The following is a 10,862-nucleotide window of genomic DNA, read 5'->3' on the forward strand; positions in this document are numbered from 1 at the left end:
TAAGGATCCCTCACCCAATGAGGCATTCACAAGGCCCAGAAGCCAGCCTCAGGTCACCTCCCAAGATGCCAGTACCAACCAGGAGGGACACGGGTCCTTTAAACATGTGGTGGGTCGCAGCCGTCCACGCAACCTATCCAAATCCTCGGGGGCAACAGAATCAAACTCCTCCCAGGATGGTCTCACAAGACTCGCTGTTGGCGGCCCGTCCGGTCCACTGAGGGGGGCCCATCCGCTCCGGATCTGAGCGACTTTATCCTGCAGATATTCCCCAAACTCCTCTGCTCTGCCCTGCAAGGGTGCCCCTTGCGTCCTCTGTGACAAGAGGGAGCGGGTCACCCTAAACAGGGCGGCAGGGCGGTTATCTGCGGACGCAATAAGAGCAGCGCAATATCTACGTTTGGCCGCCCTTAATGCCACAAGGTAGGTCCGTAAATAGGCTCTTACCTGTGTTCGATCAGATTCGGAGCGTGAGGACCTCCACCTGCTCTCTAGACGTCTCCTATGGCGCTTCATCACCCTCAGCTCCTCGGTATACCAAGGAGCCCGGGTGGGTCGCTGCCGCAGGAGAGGTCGCAAAGGCGCAACCCGGTCCAAGGCCCCAGCCGCCGCCCTATTCCAGGCGGCCGCTAGGTCCTCCGACCGAGCGCGGGTCAGGGCTACAGGTAATGGCCCAAGCTCCATCTGGAACCTATCCGGCTCCATCAGGTGCTTGGGGCGGTACCAGCTTGGACCATCTGGTCCCGCCTCCTCGCGGTGGGGGGTAGCGCCAGGGAAGTCCAGCCGGAGACATGAGTGATCCGACCATGACAGGGGTGTAACAACAAAGTCCCCTATACCCAGATCACTCGTCCACTGCTCAGATACAAAAACAAGGTCCAATGTGTGGCCACCTTCGTGTGTGGGGCCCTGAATTAACTGGGTCAGGCCCATGGCTGTCATGGAAGCCATGAACTCCCGAGCCACCTCAGACGCTGCTCCCGTCAACGGCAGGTTGAAATCCCCCATAACCACAAGCCTGGGGATCTCAACCGCCGTCTCCGAGATCAGCTCGAGGAGCTCGGGCAGGGCCGCTGATGTATAGCGAGGAGCCAAGTATACAATCAGGAGGAGCCAAGTATACAATACAATTGTCAAACCTTTAGGAGATAAACTCTATACTTGTAGAAATCAAGAGCCACATACCTCTTTGGCCCAATGTAAGAAAATATTAAACTAATCATGGAGTACTTCAGACTAACAATATCATTACTCTACTAATCCAAAATAGGCATTAGATTGCTTTCAAAAATTGTCTTATCCTGATACTCCTCTGTTCATGGGAGAAACATATCCCACCAAAGTTTTAAGGATGTCACATTGTCTTTGTCTCATTTCTATCTCACAGCTAAAGCAGCTTAAAGTTGCCTTCAATTATTCCATTTTTATAGCACTGTTTTCTCTTTTCCTAACACATAGATGCAATCAAACATGCTTCATTAACAGTGTATTCGATGAACAGCGTGGGGGATGAGATCTGCCCAGTTTCTACTGGCTTTTTTAATTGAGTAATTAATTTAATTAATTAATTAATTAATTTAATCAATTAAATTTAAATTTATTTATTTATTTAGTTTGTCAAACATGTAAAAGATAACAGGTATAAGTATAAACATGGACATGAACAAAGGAAATGAATATAAATAAATGGGGACAGTAGGACAGGGACGGTAGGCATGCTGGTGCCTTTATTGACCTCTTAAGAATGGGGTGAGGTCCACCATAGACTGTTTAAGGTTGAAGCTGTGAGGGTTTGAGGATGTAGCAACGGAGTCAGGTAGAGAGTTCCAGGCATTCCATTCCACTCTGTCGCTGAAGTCATATTTTCTGCAATCAAGTTTCGAGCGGTTAATCTTGAGTTTGTATCTATTGTTTGCCTGTGTATTATTGAGGTTGGAGCTGAAGTAGTCATTGACAGGTAGGATGTTGTAGAAGACAATATTATGTACTATGCTTAGGTCAGACTGTAGGGACATGCTCCTCTCTCCAGACCCCTGGTTCCTCAGAAGGCATCTTCCTGCATAATAGGTGAGACGAGAATAAAGCAGTCATAAATAAAGATAAAGCAGATACATCAGCAGAGAGGACAGCAGGCCAGGAATCTTTTTGATCCCTTCAGAGAGTAGATAATAAGGAAACAAATAATTAAGGGGACCCAGGGAAAAATGTCATTTAAATAGGTAAAGGAAGTTGAGCATAAGCACATGGAAACCTCACTCCCCATCCCATTAGCAAGGACCAGTCCTTTAACAAGGCAACAGTAGCTGCCAATGTTATGAATCAACAAAGCAAGGTCTTTCGGGGAGGCATAAGCATCACTTCCCTCCTGTGGTGGGTTTCAAAAATTTTTGGAACCTACTCTGTGGGTGTGGCCTGATTTGTGGGAGTGGCTTGCCAGCCATGTGACTGGGTGGGAGTGGCTTGCCAGCCATGTGACTGGGTGGGAGTGGCTTGCTGGCCATGTGACCTGGTAGGAGTGGCCAAGATGATGTCAGCATTCCCAGTCAAGATAGAGGTATAAATTGCACAGAAAAGAAAGAGGCATCCATACACCTGAATTTAACTTCAAAGCAGTGGCAACAACTTAAATTCATTAAATAATAATGTTTGTTAGGGCTATGCACTGTTTTTGAATATATAGGAATGTAAAGCCAACAGCATCTACTTGGTACTTTTTAAAGCAGCGGCACCTTTTTCCTGGATTCATGAAATATCTACTTTAAAGAGTTGTGGGTGGGGTACTATATTTACAGTCTTGTATTCTCTTCAGTACTTTGTTTGGAACAGAATGCAAAGTACCATGCAGTCCTAGCATTTGTACTAAAGCTAGGCAAGTTATTTTACAGGGCTCTGAGAACTCCTCCAGATCTGGTCAACGAAGCAGATGTTCCAAAGTACTCCCACAACTTTCCAATGCTTTGAAATCCCACCAAATAATTTATACAGGCCTATTTCATACTTTCTTCTATATGGCGATCAGGGTGGTTTTACATATGGTTCACAGGTGGTCTATTTTCCAAGTACTTAGAGGACCAAGAACTGCCTTTCCTAGATTGCAGCTTTAGCTTCCTTGAATGTTAACACACCTTCAGGCCATTCAAATATAGACTAGCTCTGATCCTGGAACCATATCACATGCTTTATATATTAATATCATATTCAATGTAATCATTATTGCTAAAAAAACAGGCAGCAGTTAGAGTAGTTTGTAACAAAACATGGGCAATAAACAAAAAGTTGATTCACCACCACCACCCTATTTTAGCTTGCTTCTGTTTTATCTAATATTTTCCTGCAATTCTTCCATAATCCAGACTACTAAAAAGAGTTCTACATAATGATACTTTTAAAATAAGTTTGATGTCCAACAGATTTCCTACTTATTAATATGAACAGGTTCATATTAATAAATATATATATTTTATTGGGGATAAATATATCTCCAATAAAAAAGAATAGTATGTTGGAGTACTGAAAAACTCAGCCAAATGGGAAAATCCAAAGAAAAAATATTGGACTTCCTGCTAAGAAGTAACAATTTATATATAGTATGCACAATTCTTTTAGTTAAATTATTGCTGAACAATTTATAATAGTTGTATCAAAGTATTATTTGCCACTACTACCCTACTTCCTAGATGTTCACTATTGTTTCTCCCTCCTCCCAAGATTTAAGAGCATGTGAAACAGTTTTGATGAAAGTTGCATGATATGAAACTTCTCTCCTTTGAAATAAGGTTTGGTTTTAATTCTCCAATGAATCAAAAGGAATGTTTCATGCTTCCTTGTTACACAGCATTTGTTTTAGCTTTCCATAGCTCTGCCAAAAACCAACCAAGGAAGATAAAACCACAGAAATCTAATACTGTGGTGCACAGGTTTGCACTAAATTATCTGTATAGTAAACCAAAAATAGTTTAAGATTATAATTAGCCCACCTGTTTCCCCCATTAACATGCAAATACATTTTTCTGGTTCAGAGACTGCATGACAGATTTCCCAGTCCTTGCAAAATACCACACATCCACATAAAGTGAGCAGCAACTCCTTTGTGAAGGGAGGGTGGGGGAGAGTTCGGCTTCTCTCTGCCATTTAAAGGCAACAGCAGGGAGAATCCCAACTTTTTTCCTCTCCTTCCATTCACAGAGGAGCTGCGGATCCCTTTATGCCCTCCCGCACCCTCCCTCCCGAGGGTCGAAGCACCTGAAAGGGACAGGCAGGCTGCCACAGCTTTACTGAGAAGATATTTCTGAGAAGAGAAACTTCTCTGGTCTGGCTGCACCCCCGAGCTGGTGGAGCGCCCGTGCTATCAGAGCAACCACGAGGCTCACCTCACTGGCTGTCTCCCTGGCGACAGGCCGGTGGTTGCGAGCGCTCCACCAGCTCGGGTACAGCCGGACCGGAAAAGTTTATCTTCTCAGATATGTCTTTTCAGTGGAGCTGTGGCAGCCTGCCTGTCCCTTTCAGATGCTTCGACCCATGGGAGGGTTGGGGCCAGGGGGAGCATAAAGGGAGCCACAGCTCCTCTGTGAAGGGGGGGAGTTCGGCTTCTCTCTGCCATTTAAGGGCAACAGCAAGGAGAATCCCAACTTTTTTCCCCTCCTTCCATTCAGAGCGGAACTGCTCCAGCCTCACACATACACACACACACGTTGCCCAGTAATCCTAACCTTTGCGCTCTTATCCACACTCTCTTCGGCTCCTCACAACTGCAATAGATGTCCAGAATCGGCATTTGGGGCTAGGGTTTCCAGCCCCCACCGCTTCTGGACGTCTATTGCCGTCGCGAGGAGCCGAGAAGAGCGTGAAGGTTCTTGGCACTCTGGGAAGTCGCGAAAGTGGCTGGGAAAGGTGCGCGGCTTGGTTTAGCCTCCCTGGACATCACAGCAGCAGTCCCAAGTGCGCCGATCTCACCATTTTTTGCAGCATCGGGCCATGCTGCAAAAGGGGGGGAGTGAAGAACTTTTCCAGCTGGCACAAAGGACTTCCCCGGACTTGCTTTAGTGAGCACAAGCCCACACCTCCACCACCAACAATCCGGAAAAGGTCTTTACTCCCTCTCTCTTGCAGCACGCCCCGATACAAAAAACACTGAGACCTTGCAAGGTCCCCGAACTTGGGCCGGCCGCACTGCGTAAGCTCCCGCTGCCGTCCCCACACCCGCGCTTTCTGGTGGCCCTGCGGTGCTGCGCAAGGCTGCAAAAGGTCACCAGACTCGCTTATAGTGCAGGGCCACGGCAGCCCCCCTGCCCCATGCTTAGTTGCAGTTTACTTACCTCCTCGTAGTCGGCAGGCAGCAATAGAGCGCCAAATAGGAAAAAAAGATAAGTGGGTTTAGATAGGGTTCTTAGAGGCGGGTGGGGCGATTGGTGAGGTAGCCAATCAGTGAGCGGTGGGCGGGGCTATGATAGTGCAGACGGGCGGGGGGAGTGAGCAATGGAGCAGCTTCTGGACGGGTGGGAGCGAGCCAGCGACAGGGCCGGGGCAGGAACTTACTTCTGGATCCATTAACCAACCGGTTCACCCGATCTGGTGCGAACCAGCAGAAACCCTCCACTGCTTCCCTCATTCCCCAAAGCCATTTACACATTCCATTTCATCTGCTTTCTGTTTATGAACCTTGCCCTGCTAAAAACTACTGAAGGTACTTAATAAGTAAATTTTAATTTGATCAGAAAAGTATGCAAACTTTTAAATTTGCCAAATACAGTTTGAACAAGATAGCTCTTCCCTCAAAACGAGCTCTTCATTCTTCACTGCAGTTTCAGCTGCACTTTTCACAAAACCATCTTCAGTCCAAATTGTCTTCCTTTGGAAATAGGTTAGTGTGTGTGTATGCAGTTATTTCCTCTGCTGCTGAGGATATCCAGAAAGAGTGTCGTAATTTTCTTCTTTGCTTGCAAATTTTATTCCTTTGAAGATGTTGTTGATTGTTTTGTGTCTTCCTTTTTTATTATGACGAAGGTGTCATCTACATACTGGATTCATATTTTTGGTTATGTACTGTATGTGAGAGTGCTACAGTTTCTAGCTGCTATACTATGGTGTCTGCTATGAGTCCTTTAATTTTTGCTATGTTTGACCGTCAAATTGAAAGTAGGTATTGTGGCAGAAGTTAATGAGAGCCATGATTCTGGATATTATAATGTATTTAGCTAGATCAGCTATTATGTACCACTGCTTCCACTGATTATTTTACTAGTTTGGATCTATGGGCACACTGATAATGTTACCTAGTTGTGTAAGAAAACATTTGCAAGCATAAAATCAAATTCATAAAGTATCAAGGCTCCACAGTCTCTGAATAGACACAGTCTTGGCACTTTTTCAGAAGAGCATTATACCCATGTTCAAAAGTAGCAATGCCTTCAGAAGTTAGCCAGGTTAACCAGTAGGTAAACTTCCTTCCCAACTTTCTCTTCTCAGGTAACTTGTATACTTTCATTTCAGGTTGAAAGAAAGACTCAGCACTGATGCTGTACTTATGCATAGCAGTATTACAAGGAGGAACCAGGCTTTGCAACAAAATCTCAATTGTGCAAGACTATCTCACTGAAGAAACATGGCTTCATTATGTTCAGCCTGGACTATGGATTCCTCTCCTGACATGTGGCTGCCTTTCTCAGTCACCACCTCAGATTCCTTATTAATGTTGTAAATTAAGCCTTCTTAGATAATCTTGAATTTTTTCTTTACTCACTTTTATGACAACTTGTACATTGTAACTTTTTCCTTTTTGAAGTTTTTAAAAACAAAATATCTAGTGTTTATGGCATGAAAACAGTGGAGCGTGTGAAAGAGTCCTCTTTTTCCAGAATTTTACCATAGTTTTGGAGTAAGACAACTGTACTGTACTTGCATGTGCTAGTAATTATTTGCCATACACAGATCCTCACACACACACATACTTCCCCCAAAAGAAATGAGCAAGAGGGAAGGCAAGAATGATAAAATTGTTACATCCAACTAAATTGAACACTAGCCTTCTCTATAGAATCCCACTTAATTATAGGCATACTGTAGGAATTGATCAGTAAAAGTAGTTTTCCCATTGTTACAATGATCAACATCATTGAGCTCAAGTCTCTGCATGATTGCTCCAATATATGCCTCACTTAGTTCAATTGTGTTTTTCCCCAATGACAATTGCATAAGATTTGTAAGGTAATTTGCATATGGCTGCTTCTCCCATATGCCTTTCTGATTCCACGATGCATTCCTTGTAGCTGTTGTAATTGACAGAGAAGTATTTCATTCTTCAGAATTCAGGGCAGATGTGTGTAATTTGCACATTTTTTAAAAAAAAAAAGAATTCTCCTTAGGAGGAGCCAAACATGAATGTGTGCAACACTGGGAACAAGGGGAGGCACCAACTACAGCCTTATAAGCCTCAGAAAATTCATGATGGCCTTAATGTAAAAGCTGAACAGAAGGCATTCATTATGAAGATATGTACAAAAAATTGTAAATTTATCTGTAAATAACTTTAGAATATGTATTAACGTGGTATTTTGATTTCTTCCAATTATATAAAAAGGGAGACATAAAAGTGTTTCTTTTTCTGTGGATATTTGGTGCTATATGAATTAAGCTTTTGTTCTTCATCCTTTTCTGGATACTATATGAAAATATCTAGTCTTTATGCTGTACAAAATCGTCCTGTTGGTGCATTATTATCGTCCCTAATGGTGCATTATTTTGCTTCTCTGGTTCACTTTTGGGATCAGTTTGGAAAGGAATACTAAACTATTCTGATCCTTTTGTGACATTTATGATTTTGTATCCTGTTTCCCCAAAAATAAGACCTCCCCGGATAATATTTAAAAATATTTAAAGGCATGCGCAGCCGGTCCCCGCCATTTCCTCGCGGGAGAAGTGGGAAACATGGCCCATGCACCCCACATGCACCTGCCATCCACGCGGAATGGCCTCGCAGAAGCCGCTCCTGCAAACCCTAGCTACTGCGACTCTTCTCTTAGTGGCGGCCACAAAAAGAGCGGCAGGCCCAGCGATGCTGGGGCTGGCAAGAGTGTGCCAGAGACAGAACTTCTGGCCCTCTCTGGATCAGCTGATCAGCATGCTGCGGTTAAGGGACCTCTTGCACCTCAAAAATAATAAGACCTCCCCGAAAATAAGGCCAAGCGCTTATTTCGAGAGTCAAAAGAAAATAAGACCCTGTCTTATTTTCAGGGAAACACAGTAGTACTTTATTTTAGAAAGTAGTTAGGATGCAGCATTTCTCATCCACAATATCATTTCTTACATTATCCCTAAAAGGTGAGTGGTCCATGTGGCGATCTCCAGATTTTGCTTAATGGCAACCCTACCCTCCTTTGCCATCTACCACATTTGCTAGAATTGATAAGAATTTGAGACCATACCTGGAGATCTGCATTCATAGGCAGTTGGCACAATGAGGCCATGTGTATCATTATATCATGTAAATGAAGTCAGGATGCAAATGATGTTACTTGCTCTTCCACCCTCAGTTGGCTCACATACCCATTGTTTATTCATAAATTCATTATATATGTGCAAAATTGTATTTGAGGACAGAGCCTTCCATAGCATTTGTTTATTATTTTATACAATTTATGTGGTTCTCCCATCCTAACAAAGTGATTCTGAGGGGCAATTTTTAAAAAATTATAGACTGTGGAGCAGATATAATTTTTGTTCCTAAAAGCAGCTTTATAAATTGGATCTACTTCCTGAAATAAATACTCAGTTGCTATCTGCTTTTGCTATTTAGATATGAAATCCTTATTCTTTTCTTTGTTTTTAAGGGGAGTATTTTAATATTCTTTCTATAGCACTGTCAATCATGCTTTATTCCAACCATATATAGCCTTCTAATCAGAATTTGCAATCAGGATGGAAATGAGATTGCTTAGTCCTTGTTAGTTTGCTTAAAATCAAACATAATTTATGTTGTTGTACATGTGGTATAAGGAGGAAAATGAAGATAATTTATTTGGAAGAGAGGTAAACTGACGGAAAACACATTCTCTTTCTGTACTACTTCATAAGGAGTCAGAATTATAGGAATATGCACTATTTATTGCAAAAGCTATTCTGCTGATAGCAGTTGAATACATTCTGTTGTGTTGGGTTTCTGAATAACATTAAACTAAGACAGAATGCTTTCACATTCTCCTTAACCAAAAAGGTACGTTTAGAGAAACTTCACATATTCTCTTTAAAATATATCTGTTATGGATCACAGACATATGCTGAACCCAAGTAACAGTAGGATGTCATTTTACAACTTTATAAATCCAACATATTTACACTGCAAACTTAATCATGGTTTGCTCAATTCAATTGGGCAGGATTCCTATGATACCTTGAATTATATCCATACTATATTAATTGTTTTCAAACAGCACACTAAGCTTAAAAGCAGTGCCTAGCTTGTGGTCCTTTATGGTGTTCTGTATACTGTTTTCTTAATATGCATATAAAGTATTTCCAGAAAACAATGCTTGTTTGTTTTTTACAAAAGAAGTACTTATGCATTGTCCCATAGCTGCTTTTTCAAGAGGCAACTGGACTTTCAGGTTTCTCTTTGAAGATGTTTTGCTTCTCACCCAAGAAGCTTCTTCAGCATTCTTTGCATTCTGTTTTATGTCCTTTTGTAAAACAGAAGATTCAGATGATCTATTGATAACTTGATTTCCTGGTAATTTCACATTCTGGAAGCTCTTTCACCAATCAGTGATGAAGTGCTTTCTTCATTCTGTGTTCACTTACTCTTTAGCAATATTGTTGCCTGTTTGATATGAAGTGCAACTGGCATTGCCATAAAGAAATTACCAAAAAAGTAAAAATAGTTTTATCTAGTTCCTAAACGTGTGGAAAGTATTACCGTATTAAGTATAAGTTTTAGCAAGAGGTGCTTTGCAGCATGCATTGACATGAGCCAAATATCTTTAGCTGCATGCAAAGATGCTGTACCCTCAAGGTTCAACACAACTGCTTCAATGGGTTTCTTGTGTCAACTTTTAATGCATGTGTTCACCTAGCAACCATACTTCACTAGCAATTTTGTTTTTATAAGTAGAATTGTGAAGCACCACTTCAAATACTTTAAAGACTTCTAGAAAACAGAATTACTGGTGAAAACAGAGTTTGTGACTCTCTTTAACTGAACCGCAGAGACTCATGTTGATTTCCTTCATCTGCACTAACTGGAGTAAGATTCTTGCTTTCTTCAGTACATTCTGTATCAGGCCAACAAGGAATGCCTAAAGATATGGTAGTATGAATGTTTGTTGTAGTCTCTGGGACTGTTACTATAACCTCAAGGTCGTAAACCAAGGAGTAAACATAAAGCCATAGTTCCAGAGTAATTATTGGAGAGATGGTTGCCTTTTTAAAAATTCATTTGAATTCTTCTTTGATCTCATCTAATGGTACTTGGAATTTTGCATTCCATTTATGTCTACCTTAACTGTACATCACAATTTGGAACAGTACTTTCCAGGCTTTAATTTTTTTCAGACTGTGTCACTAAAATCTCTTCAGGACCCCTCTCTAAACTAGAGATAGGATTACTGCATTCTTCATGTGGTTCTGCCTCATTCCCAAATTAAAAGTGAAAGTTAAAAAATGATCAGAATCGGCTGCAATTTTATATGATATTGGTGTACTCATTAGAAATCTAGCAAAAACTTTAGTTGTGCATGTTAAAATCATGGCCAATATTTTGGCCACTTAAAATTATAGTTTGGCACACCCTTTAGGGACTACTTCCATTTCCTTGTGAGTTGTCCATACATCATAGAGAGGAACCACTCTCGTCTAGACTGAGTATGCAGAAT

At 41.9% G+C, this 10,862-nt stretch overlaps 1 protein-coding gene across 2 annotated transcripts in view; it reads left to right on the forward strand.

Moving 5' to 3' along the window:
• NKAIN3 (sodium/potassium transporting ATPase interacting 3) overlaps positions 1-10,862 on the forward strand; it is a 234,924-nt gene extending 224,062 nt beyond the window's left edge. For both annotated transcript variants that reach the window (XM_081952568.1, XM_081952569.1), the window contains exon 6: positions 6,490-10,862. The gene's annotated coding sequence lies outside the window, so the exon portion shown is untranslated. The remainder of the gene's footprint in view (positions 1-6,489) is intronic.

This window comes from Natrix helvetica (assembly GCF_964273705.1).
Source record: "Natrix helvetica genome assembly, chromosome: 4".
NCBI classification, from domain to species: domain Eukaryota; kingdom Metazoa; phylum Chordata; class Lepidosauria; order Squamata; family Natricidae; genus Natrix; species Natrix helvetica.